Here is a 13840-nt window from a genome sequence, read left to right as displayed (position 1 = left end):
TATATATATATATATATATATATATATATATATATATATATATATATATATATATTATTTTAACAACAGCTTTATTATATCTTTATTATATCGTATATTATTATTTCAAGTTATTATATATACCTATATATATATACATATTTATTTACAAATAATTGTTCGTGAATCGTCGGAAATGGTCGAGGTTAAATGAATTTATGAAAATAGTTAAAAAAAAAATTTGAGACTCAATCTAACAGACTTTGCTTATCGTGTCGAAAATATTAAATTATTTAGAGATTTGAGTTAAAAATAAGTAGAAATTTTCTGGGTCGTCACAAAAGGGCAATGTGTGACCTTGAAAAAAATTATAGGCCCGCTCGTCGTCCAAGTAGATCCATTGAGGAAAGGGTTCAAGCGCACATTCGCGCTAATAAAGAATTGCGAGATTCGACTATTCATCATCTTCTACGACAAAAGCTCCGAACACATTTGGAATCTTCCGACAAATTTTCGTATTCGACACATACCACAAGTGGGACCTTCTGGTACAACCGCCAATGATGACCAAGACGAAGAGGAAAATGAAGACTAAGAAGAGGATGAAGAATGTGATGAAGATGATGACTAGGTTAATAGTTTTTGATTTATGTTTAAGTTTATGTAATTTTTATTTTATATTCAAGTTTATGTCGGTTTTTTTAATCAAAAAAATGTAACCGTATGTTTGTTGTTTAATAAATGTGATGTTCAAAAACAATTATTTATTTGTTAGTTAAAAATAATCATAAAAATTATAATAATAAATAATAATAAAAATTTGAGGAAATATGTCATGATTGGCAATGGTGTGTTATGAGAGTGTTATGGGAGGAAGTGATTCGGAAGGAGGAGAGAGAAAGCTGATGTCGCGCTGAGAAAATGTTGAGGAAGACGTCATGGTTGGGAGTGGTCTTATTAACCATTGTTATTATTATCAGAATATTCCTCCAATTCCAATTCCAAATTGTCTAGTAACAAGAGTTGATGGTATGCCCACTTTGTATATAAATGCAATTTCTTTTCAACAACAACAACAACAACAAAACCCAATACCACATAAGTGGTGTATGGAGGAGGTGAGATGTAGACAATCCTTCCCCTATTCGAGAATAAAGACAAGTCATTTCTCCACCAAGAGTGAAAACATTCTCAAAAGTAGAAAAAGTCATCCCTCCCTTTATTCGACGGATAGAGAGATTGCTTCCGAGTGTACCTCCGGCCAATAAGTAGGAAATGATTTTAAAAAAATAAAATAAAAATTGAGACGCCATGAAAATGGTAAAATCAAATTTCCATGGGTTTTAAATCATGCCTGAAATTTAATTTAGGCTCTAAGAGTCAGTCAAGTCGCAAATAAATCGACGCTTGCTGTCGACTCAATAACTAGAGCCATTAAAGGCAGTTTCTTTTCAGTATTCCTTAACAATAAATAATTGGGCCATATATTCTAAATACTTTGGGCTGCCAATTCATTCCATTCTTCACTTATAAGCCACCTAAAAGAAATACCGAGTATGACATTTTATATATTATTACAGAGTAAGTACTCTTTTAGTGGGACCTTATCAAAATTGGTTGGGATCAAACCTAGAATATCCAATACTTTTACCCAATTAGACCACTTCCAACCCCGCATTAGTTTACACCGTCAGTCCCTGTTGGCACTAACTGATGAAAAATGACGATCGTTAACGTGGCGTCAGTTTTCGTCGTTAGGGGGCGTTAGTTGCCCATCCTAAGAAAAAAAAATGTTAGTTTTACGTGGCGCTGTTTGATTGGTTGAATGTTGACGCTGTGGGTCCCACCTCCCTAACGGATAGATGACCGTTTAGGTCTTTTTTTGGGGTGGTGATTCATCAAACCCGAGTAATCTTCACCAAATTCCAATCGTTGCGCCTCAATATCGTACTCTAACATAAGAACAACAACATCAAATTTATTTGGAACAACAACGACTTCTAGAACAAGCTCAATATCGCCCCATCACACCGACGGTGTTGATGAATCCGAAGTCTCCGACCCCACCTCAAGAGACCGAAACTCAACCAGAAACTCAATCTCAAAATGAAGCGGATACGGTTTCGGACACGCAACGTAGCAAAAGAAAACATAAAAAGAAGCAAGGTTAATTCGGTTTATATATATATATATATATATATATATATATATATATATATATATATATATATATATATATATATAGGGGCATGATCAATGGGGAAGTAACCAATCGGGGGAAAGCGGGAAGAAGCAAATGTTTTTTTTTTGTTTTTTTTGAAATTTTTTTTTCCGGCATCAAGATCACACGAAAATATGAACATTTAGAAGAGACACTTCGTGATGAATGTTATTATTTAGGCAGGAAAACGATCGACAAAAATAACATTCAAGATAATATTGTTCGTGAAGAATATGAACGTTTTTTTTCATGTTTTGTGAAGTAAAATTTAGCCCAATTTAGAGTTTAGGGTTTAGGGTTTAGGGTTTAGAGGTTGGTGTGTTGGGTTTATTCCATAAACCCAAAACACCAAACCCTAAACTCTAAACCGTTCGTGCTAAAAACTCAATCTAAATCCTAAATCTAAACCCTAAATCTAAACCCTAAACCCTAATATCTAAACCCTATAAACTCTAATATCTAAACCCTAATATCTAAACCCCAATAGCTAAAACCTCAAAATACGCTCGAAAAACACGATAATTGTTATATATTACTTCTTCGACCGTTTTCCCGCCAAAATAAAAACATTTATCACAAAGTGTCTCTACTAAATGTTCATATTTTCATCTCAACTATAATGTTCATGAACAAAGTTTTTTCAAAAAACGAAAAGAAAAAAAAAAGTTTTTGCTTCCCCCGAATGGTTACTTCCCTCTTGATCCTACCACTATATATATATATATATATATATATATATATATATATATATATATATATATATATATATATATATATATATATATATTTTAATTTATATATGGTTAATTTTAAACATATTTATATATAGTTATAGATATATATGGTATATATATATACTGTTTATATATATATATATATATATATATATATATATATATATATATATATATATATATATATATATATACACGCTTTTTATATTTATTTATAACTAGTGAATGGTTGGGGCCTGTTTTGCTGGGCCAAAGCTCGCTGCTTTGGACGGGATGAGTATCATTTTACAAAATCTATGTTTTTCATTAAAATATTTTACTCGTACTGTGATTAACAAAATAAAAAAAATAATTCAGTAAAACCTACTAAATTCTCGTAGATATTTTTTAATTTAACCAATTAAATCCACATATTTTAGTTGTTTGAAAATTGCAGAAAATAATAATTGTTAAACAAAAGTAAAACATAACGCATACATGTACAACCCATTTATATACATTAACATCATCTAATAGGGTTATGAATTCGTGTCATATCGTGAAAAAAAATGGGTGTGTGTTAAAAAAGGTAAAAATTAATAAATTAGATTAAATTAAATATTATGGTCATAAAGATATAGGAAAATTTTATTATTTAAATCGTGTTCAAAAAAAGGAGATAAAACAACAACAACAACAACAAAACCCAATACCACATAAGTGGTGTATGAGGGAGGTGAGATGTAGACAATCATTCCCCTATCCGGGAATAAAGACAAGTCATTTCTCCATCCAAAGTGAAAACAATCTCAAAAGTAGAGAAAGTCATCCCTCCCTCTATTCGACGGATAGAGAGATTGCTTCCGAGTGGACCTCCGGCCAATAAGTAGGAAAAAGTTTTTTAAAAAATAAAATAAAATTGAGACGCCATGAAAATGGTAAAATCAAATTTCTATGGGTTTTAAATCATGCCCGAAGTTTAATTTATGCTCTAAGAGTCAGTCAAGTCGCCAATTAATCGACGCTTGATGTCGACTCAATAACTAGTTGCCAATAAATAAAAAAAAGGAGATAGAAATCTGTGTGAAATCATCATAATGTTAAATGGTATTATCTATTTTATTACCGTTTAGGACGTTTAAAAAAATCATGAATTGCATGTGACTTTCATGTAATGCTTGAATTGGATATAAAAGTCATATCAAGTGGCAATTTACCAAAAAGAAAATAATAATAAAAAGAATTACGAAGATGCCTTTGGGGTAGACTTCAAACGACGGTAAACCCAGTAATTTAAAAACTAAAACGACATTCAGACCCCTTTGTTGTTATATAATAGTATAATATATGTTTACTTTGTTACGTAGTTTCAAAGGAAGGTCCAAGTCAAAGAAATCAAACAAAATTGTCGAGCTTGAAGAAGCTTGGTTGGCTCAATGTTGGGTCGATGCATCGGAGGATTTTTGCAAAGGAAAACTGAAAAGTGACACTGAAATTGACATTTTAGGTTGAAAAATGTCAGAAACTGACACTGACCAGTCAGAATCATATTTCACTTTTTGGTCAAAAAGTGCACTGACTGTCTGTGATGTTAGAGTCAGGGTTGGATATGGTATTAGTTACATGTATGGGAGGCTTTAAATAAAATTTGAATTGACACCACATGTACGGTCAGTATATATCATGCACATATAATCTAATAATACTGTGCAAATTTTAACATTTGTAGTAGCTAAAAAAGGTTCACTATTGACTCTTCTATGATTGCAGGAGACTGCTATAGTGGTGAACATGACTTATAATGATAAAGGAACTATGATAAAAATCACAGCCGGTTGATAAAATGAAGAATTGACATAAAGAACCTAAGGTTAGTATTTTTATGCTACCTATCACTGCGTGAGGCTTCCTCATTATCATTGAAGGTTCATTTCTTAATTCTTATCATCTTCTTGTTCACCTTCAGGGCATCAATTTTTTTGAACAAGTACTTAATCCTTACTCCTAAATCTAAATTCATGGAGTTTACATTAATTTGCAAACGTTTATGGTTTATTATAGTCAATTTTTCGATTTATAAAATAGGGTTGTGTTTCATGGTGAGATTTTGTTTGTTAATAGCATTTTTTTAAACATCAAATGTCATATTCTTTTGTGTTGTAAAAAATACATGTGCTTAAAGAATATATAAATAGTCATCATCAAAGTGCATAGAAGGTGTTTGATGAAATGTCTAACCGATATGGAGTCATGGTATGCCTTTTAATTACACCTATATTTTAACTAGGAATCGGCATGGAAGGTGTTTTGTTAATCCATCTATATGTATTAGTGTATTACGGACTTGAATTTTGTTTGAGGATGATATAAATACATATTGGACAATTTTTCATTTGTCAACTATAATAAATTATTAAACAATTTTTCTTAAACTAACCGCGATTTCACGGGTCCTTCAGCTAGTTATATATTACTAGGGTGATTGGCCAAGGGCCAAGTGGAATTGATTGAGGGTGTGAAACGACACGGGAGATACCAATACGACAAACCCCCCTTCACTATTATTTATATTTATAATTACTACTCTTTTAGTGGGACCTTATAACCTAGAATATCCAATACTTTTACCCAATTAGTTACATGTACGGGAGGCTTTAAAAAAATTTGAGTGGTGTCGATAGACACCACATGTACAGTCACTATATATTATGCACATATAATCTAAATACCGTGCAAATTTTAACATTTGTAGTGGCTAAAAAATGTTCACTATTGACTGTTCTATGATTGCAGGTGACTGCTATAGTGGTGAACATGAGTTATAATGACAAAGGCCACTATGATAAAAATCACAGCCGGCTGATAAAAAGAAGAATCGACATTAAAAAAAAATCCGAGGTTAGTATTTTTATGTTACCTATCACTAACTTTGATTAAATGCGAAATTCGAATAAACAGTTAAATTGACTATTGAAATGCTTTGATTTCATCGAAGACATGGTAAAAACTCACCCTGTGGAATGAGTAGGCGGCTGCTTTTGATGACACCATGTACGACTCTATGGATAAGCCAGTGGTTATAGCAGTGACTTCTTACAGACCAAAGATTTTCGTCTGTCAGTTAATATTTGGCCCATTCCAGGTAACTCAACTATAACACTGCAAATACTATTTTTTAAATAATTTTAATGTAATATTATATGCATTATCCCTCTGTTTTTTTAGAATATTACCGAGTACAAAGACAACCAAATCTAAATGGTGTTAGATGCCCTTGAAAAGATGCACCACAGAATCATTGGTGGGTACAAACAAGTTACTTATTACCTTTTTTCTTATTTTTCTTCTTTTTGACATAGCTTAAGTAACTTGATTACTACTATTAAATGGGCTCTTTTTTAATGCTATTATTTTATACAGTTCAATTCATACATTCATATTAATTAAAGTGTAAATGTTTAATATTTAGGAAATTGGCATTACTCAAAGTTCATATTGCATAGCCTTCAAGAAAAGAAAAAAAGCAAACGCACACACATTCATATTGCAAACAAGAAACAAGTGATCTGAAATGATGTTTCTTTCTTCTTTTGGTTTTGCTGCTATGTTCATTTTGGTTTAAGACTGATTTTGATTGATATTCCAGAATGCTAGGAAAAACTGAAGTTTGAGGAACAAAACGAGAACGAGTTATCAGATATCATGGATGATAAATCAAATCTGCAGCCTCATCAAGCCACACTATTATCTCATAACAAAGTTTCGATAGGTTCTAAAGAGTTGCTTAAGAAACCAAATAATTATAAAAAAGGTTCCCCTCCCAGAAGTTTACTTAAAGGCCTTCTTGATGGCCCCAGTCTATGCTGTTCGCTTCCTCCTGAAGGTAAAGTTTAGACAGCTTAAGCGATACAACAAAGTGTATAAGTTGTAACACTATTTATATCATATCATAACAACGTAGCAGGAAAGAGAAAAAAAATAAGAATGAGAGCAGCCAAGAAGACGTACCACATTACAAAGCCTATGTTTGTTACAAAGCCTGTGTTTGTTAAATTGTTATATAGTTAACTGTGTAATGTTGATTATGTTTGGTAATAGTTGTAAACGAAAACATAATCGCAGTAGCAGCCAACATCAAGTTTTCTGTATAGTTTTGGTCGTTAATGTGGTACTATGTAACAACTATATGTAAATTATAAACTGCATGGTATGTAAAAAGCAAAATGCAGGTACACATTTCGCAGTTTTCGCGCCGCAAAGTGCGCTTACCATTCCCTTTGTTACATTCATTCACAGAACCCAATTATACATTCACAACAATTATTCAGTTTTTGTTTGCTATCACCTATCATCTGCCACAATTGCCATTGCATATTACTTTTCTTGAATCTTCTTTATAAGCCCTAAGACTGTTTAGGTTTTGTCTTTTCCTTGCATACATTACAAGGTTATTTGGTAACATCCTGCAAGAGAAAAAATAAAAAGAATTGATTATTAATTCTTGTTATTAATTTTAGAAGTGTTTGAGTGTTTGTAAAGTGTACCTCTATTGCTCTAACCGGCTTGTTGGACTTTTTTTGTGAGAAAGTTTTGAAAAATGTTGTATCATCTGATAAAAAGTGATACATAATAAATGGTTAATTGTTGTGTTGTGTTGTGATACAAGTCAAATAACTCATACGAATCATCTACTTTTTCAGTAATAGTGTTGAGATAAAATTGAAGATCTACCTTTAATTAAATAGCGTTTACGTAAAGATCGCCCAAAAACCAAATCACACAGAAAGTACCCTCTGGTGGTTGTTTGAAAAGGTGAAAGATCACCACCAGTTATATGATTCCATGATTTGTAATAACCCAACGCATCATCATACACAAAACTCACCCCACACTCTCTTGTTTCAGGAACTGCCTTTGTTAACGTGGTTCCATTTCCTTCACTGTAAACATCCAATGGCTTATATATGTTACACACTCCCCCCCACCTACATTGTAATCATAAATACAATGCTGGTAGCTCAATTTGGTGTTTTTTGTTATATTTGAAATTGAAATAATTGGCATCAGTTGTCTGTTGTTGTCTCTTATTTGGTTGGATGCTTCAGTATCTGAAGATCGCTGCATTTGTACACAGCAGAAATTCAACCCTCTGAGTTGTTTAGGAGACGAAGGGATGATCAATGATATTGATCCCCCCTTTGTTACATGACTAATCCAATTTGGCATCTGTTCCCCACCGTAAACTGTGCTGAATATTCCAAATTCATAATACATCTGCCAGTTAAAATTCAATTTTTCCAGCTTAATCAATTACAAGCATACATACACATCATATTCATAAGATATATATTGTTATATAACAAGAGTAAACCTGGGTTTGAGATGCATCTGGCTCTCCAGTAACTCTGTTATAAGTTCCAATGTGTCTTGTTTTAGTGAACTCTAAATTACTCCACCCCAAATTACGTAATACGGCTTTCTTGACACCTGACATAGGTTGGATTTTGACCACACCTTCAATTTCAATGGATGAAGTAGCTAGTGGGTACAAATTCATATTTAACTTCAGTGGACACATTTCTAGATGAAATGACATTTTCCGTAGCAGATTAGTGTTAGTGTTAGAATGACTGTACCCCAACCATCTTAAGGTACGTGGAGGATGTTCGATTGATGTCAGCATATCACAGTCATACATGTAAAGAGTCTCTAGGTTTGGAAGGGTTCTCACACAATTGGGCATCGAAACAATTGGATTACCGTTCAGCCATAATACCTTCAACAGGGTCAAGCAACTCCAGTCAATGGGAAAGTCTTCGCATGACAAATTATTATTTGAAAGCGACAAACTTACTAATGAGCTTGAGAAATAAGACTCACTAAAACTGAAATCCCTCGGTATTATAGCCTCGACAGTGGCAGAGGAAGATGGCTGTAACTTCAGGTCAATCAAGTTATCTTTGACCTTCTTCAATGTCTCAAATGGAAGCTCACTCATGTTACACCCATCTAGGAATAGTTTTTTGACGTTTTTGAAGATTTCAATATTTGTTAGAAGCTTTCTACACTTGTTGCATTCACGGACATCGATGTAGACAAGTTGATGACATTGCTCAATTGTTTCACAAACCTCAACCAAACTCGTGCACTTTATAAGTTTTAAAGTTTCAAGTGCAGGGAATTCACAAAAACCACCAAGAGTATGAAGCTGATAACAGTAGCTCAGATTAAGAATCTTCAAAGATCCAAGCAACCTGTTATTTTTTTAGTACGATTCACTCACCTGTTCAAATGGTATAATTATCAGTTAACGACTCCTCAACATCTATCTAAGAACAATTAAAATTAAAGTGGATCAATCAAACTACCTTTTGCTTGTTTCCAGGTGGTAGCATGTTATTAGAGGAGAAATCAAAACATTTGATATTGCTATAAGACAAGTCAAGAGCAACTAGCTTCTTCATTTGTAATTCCGAAGGCATAGACTCTAAAGGGGAACGAAACAAGCACAAATCTATTAATTCTTCTGGAAAATTCGCATAAGAGCCTTTGAGGAGAACATCATCCAGTATTAGTATCTTCAGATTATCCATGTTACTAAATGCATCTGTTTCCAACTCAACTAATGATCCACGCGTGCAAATGAGGATACCTTTAATATTTCTAGTACCCTAATAAGAAAAATATGCAACAAAAATTAAGAATTATATGAAAATAATATATAAATAAAAATAAAAAAGTATTTTTACTAATTGACAAGACAGTTTGTTCACATACCGTCTTTTTTATTAACACGCCGATTGAGTCCTCATTACGCCATAAGAATCTACGCTCCCCTGGATTCTCAGATTCGACATCTGCAACATATTTTCCCATCCCTTGAATTAATGAATGCATCTGAAACTCGCCATACCAACCGATACGAAGAAGGCATCTCTCGGTTAGATGTTCGATACCAGTTCTAGTGTTTATATTGCATGCATGTAGTATGGGTTCTGCATATTTCCTATACACTCCAACAAAAAAACAAGCAATATACTTAAACAAATCCTTGTCATTTTTGGACTCCAAAGATTCAAAGCTCATTTTCAAGATTCTATTTACACGGGAAACGGGCCCCTCGGGTCCTTTTTTTAGTTCTTTTATGCAGCCTTCCCAATAAGAAAGATCTCGATTATATAGATTGATTATATAGATTACTGCCCAAAACTTTAAGAGCCAATGGATGTCCTTGACAATACTTCAAAATCTCCTCTGAAACCTCTTTATAGCCATCTTTAAGTTCTTCACAGTTGAATGCATGATGACACAAAAGCTTTAGTGATGCGTCGTTAGATAAGTGTTCAAGTGGGTACTTTGTATGTCTGCATTCAGCTTTCGTTTTGCATAGTTCACACCTCTCTGTCAACGACATGTTCCTGGTTGTTATAATGATTTTGCTTCCTTGATTAAAACCCTTGTTTCCCTGTAAAGCATCCAACTGCTCTATACTATCAATGTCGTCAAGAACTATCAACACTTTATTAGAGGCTACTGAAACATCATGAGCTGGAATCGAACTTGCTTTTGAAATATCATTACAAAGTTGATTTTTTAAATCAAGCAATCCATTAATATTTCCAACACACTTCCTACTAATATCTTCAATGATGCTGCTTGTATCGAACTCGCGACAATATGAGTCATAAATATATTTGGCTAAAGTTGACTTTCCAATCCCACCCATAACATAAATACTAAGAATGTCGACGGTATTTGAGGATGCGTCTTTCAACCATGAACTGGCGTATGCAATTGCATTCTCCTTCCCAATAAGTAGTGGTAAGGTAGTCCTTACGGGTACAGGAATTCTTTTGGAAAGGTCTTTAACAATTTCTTTGATGAACTCCCTCTCTAGCCTGAAAATTAATTTTCCATAGAGAACCTTGGATTAGATTTTTTATTTTTTTGAGAAAAAACATAAACTTTATTACTAAACCAAGAACAACAACAACCACCATACAAACATAACCGACCGAAGAAAACTAAAACCTAACCCAAACCAATTAACAACCTTCGATTAGATATTTCAGTTACTCAAATCAGATCTTACAAACGTGGATTGTGTATCAAAAGAAATGTACTCCTAGATGTATATATAGTCAGATCAGATGATTAACAGTTAACAGTAAAAATAAAATAAAATAAAAATCCTGATAATTCATCACACAAAGTTGATCCGAAGTGTCAACCCCATCAATATTATTCAAAAGAATGGAAAGAAAGAAGTTTACCTGCCCTTTACATCGAAGCCAGTTAAATTAGAAACTTGTGTAAGTGCTTCCTTCCATTTTTTTATCTTCTCAGCCCATTGCATTTTTTTAAATACATTTTTTTCTTTCTTCATACTCTTTTTATGCTTTGCCATTGCATCTCCAAAGCTGTTTTTTTGCTTCCTCACATCAGTGGGTTCGACATGATAGAAAATGGGGATAACAATTTGTTTGAAATTCTTATGTTGGTCAAGAATCAAAACAAGTTCATCAAGGCACCATGTCGAAGAGGCATAATTCTTAGACAACACAATTACAGAAGCTGATGATGATTTGATTGCATTCTCCAATTCCGGTTTCAGAAAATGCCCAGTTGGAATATCTTCATTGTCTAAAAAGTTTTTGAGATTATTACGTTCTAGGGCTTGGTGGAGGTGACTGGTGAAGCCAAGACGGGTATCAACACCTCGAAAGCTCAGAAATACATCATACTTTTCATCATGATTATTAATATTACTTGATGAAGATTGTTGTAAATCATCTGTAAGAATAACTATTTTTAGTGAAATTAGAATGTTATGAGTGATTTGTGAAATGAGCTGCAACTAGCAAATGGTTTTGTATCAGATCCAGATCAATATTTACTTTCCAAATATCAACGAACCAAGTCAACAACTAATGAGTACTTTTTATGACAATTACAAATATAGTACTTGTGATTTGTCCAAAATTACTGATTTGGTCATTGTGATTTTCTTTCTTATTAAGAAGGTCCCTGCGGTATATCTTTATTATATAGTCTCTCAAACTGACGGCTGTTAAAAAATCCAATTAAATTGAATCATGTGCCTAGCACATGTGCGTATTTTAGTCATCTCGATCACTTCTCTTCTCCTTTCCATCTTTTCTTCCAACTTTTTCATTCTACCTTCAACTCAAACTAAAATAAAACCATCATCAACATCACCATTTCTTTAATAAAAGAATGTAATTGTCTGCCAAAATAGATAAGATAAAACCATCATCTAATCTATTTTTCAACATACCAATTAACACTTCATGATTTTGTCACCTGAGATCCAAAATTTTGACAAAGTGGGAATTGACAAAATTACACTTGTCGTCCCTCAACTTGTTCCCAACCTTCCAGCCTCGTCCCTAATCTTTTTTTTTTTTTTTTTTTTGCTGAAGTCGTCCTAAACTTCAATTATGTAACCCATGTCGTCCTTCTCTCTACCAGCCATTTAAAGATTCTGTTAACCTTGGTTTTGTGCCACTCACGTGAGGGTATTTCAGTCTTTGAATAATTGAGGGACCGCGAGTGTAAGTTTAACATCATATAAATACCCCTTTTGTCTTGATTAATCGCCATTCTCACCTCCCCAAATTTATCCCCAATTTGCTCCATATAAAATTGAAACCCTAATTTGTCAAATAACAATGGTGTATTTAAATTGTGTCAAGCGAGCTATTATTCGTACTTCAATGACTGCAAAAAAATCCAAATAAACGGTACTATTCATGTCCAACAAAGGTAAACAAAAAACCCTAATTTTAGTTCATAAAACCCATGTTGATGTTCGTTTTTGGTACTCTGATTGATGGTTGTTTTCGTATTTAGTACTCTAGATTGCAGGTTTTTTCGTTTGGATAGATCCACCAACTACTGAATTGGTGAACAACATTGTGCCAGTGGTATTGAGATCTAACGAATTCTTGGAAGAGCTTTTGAATGCTGAAAGAATTAGTTCCAGGAAGATTAAGATGATGTTAATTTGTAGCTGGGTTATGATGTTTATATATATTTTTTTAATTTTTAAGTAATTTCATGTTGATGTAATTGTCGATGTAACTTTGCAGACCTGGTAGGCTGGTATTGTCTTTTGGTCATTTTTAGGTTGTAATGGTAGTTTGGATGTAAGGTTATTAATGTTAAATTTGTTCTAATCAATCTACAAAGGGTTTTTATTTATTTTTTTTACCATTGTTTGTGTATTGATCATTCAAAAGTAAGTAATAACTACAAAATGTAATAAACTTACAAACTGCAAGTGACTAAATTGTTCAAAATGCATTCAGACTAAATTGTTCAAAACACAAAGTTATTACACCAAGTGACAACATTCAAACTAACCTAAACATGAATGTAGATAAAGAACCAAGTGAAAGAGATTTGTTAAAGAAGAAGAGGAATAGTAGTTGACTAAAATACTCTCATGTACATGGCACAAGATATAAATTTAAAGCATTTCTTAACGACTTTCAGTGCGAGTGACTATATAACCAAAATTTGCATACCGCATAGATTATCCTAGTAGAATAAAAACCATAAAAGACGAAACTAGGAATTTTGAACAAATCACAAGGAATATATATGCAATAATAGCTCATTTCATTACCTAAAATTGGCCAATGACTCATTTCATTATAGCTCACCAACCCTCACTAATGATTATTATTAACATTCCCAACCCTTTAATATACCCCACAACCAAGCACCCCCAAATTATGTAAACCATCGTCTCCTAAACACGTAGCTTCATACTTCAATACAGGCACACGTAAACAATTAAAGAGATAACCGGATGATATACACACAATGACACTGACAAAAGTTTTAATAATATTGATTAACCTAAAACCCGATTATCTTACATTGATACACGCTTTACACA

The 13840-nt window shown here is 33.0% G+C and overlaps 1 pseudogene; it reads right to left on the bottom strand.

Moving 5' to 3' along the window:
- Nucleotides 1-7830: 7830 nt before the first annotated feature.
- On the bottom strand, nt 7831-12573 carry LOC139875014 (TMV resistance protein N-like; annotated as a pseudogene).
- Nucleotides 12574-13840: the final 1267 nt, after the last annotated feature.

Source organism: Rutidosis leptorrhynchoides, chromosome 11 (assembly GCF_046630445.1).
Source record: "Rutidosis leptorrhynchoides isolate AG116_Rl617_1_P2 chromosome 11, CSIRO_AGI_Rlap_v1, whole genome shotgun sequence".
NCBI classification, from domain to species: Eukaryota; Viridiplantae; Streptophyta; class Magnoliopsida; order Asterales; family Asteraceae; genus Rutidosis; species Rutidosis leptorrhynchoides.
This window is presented reverse-complemented; position numbering and strand designations above follow the sequence as displayed.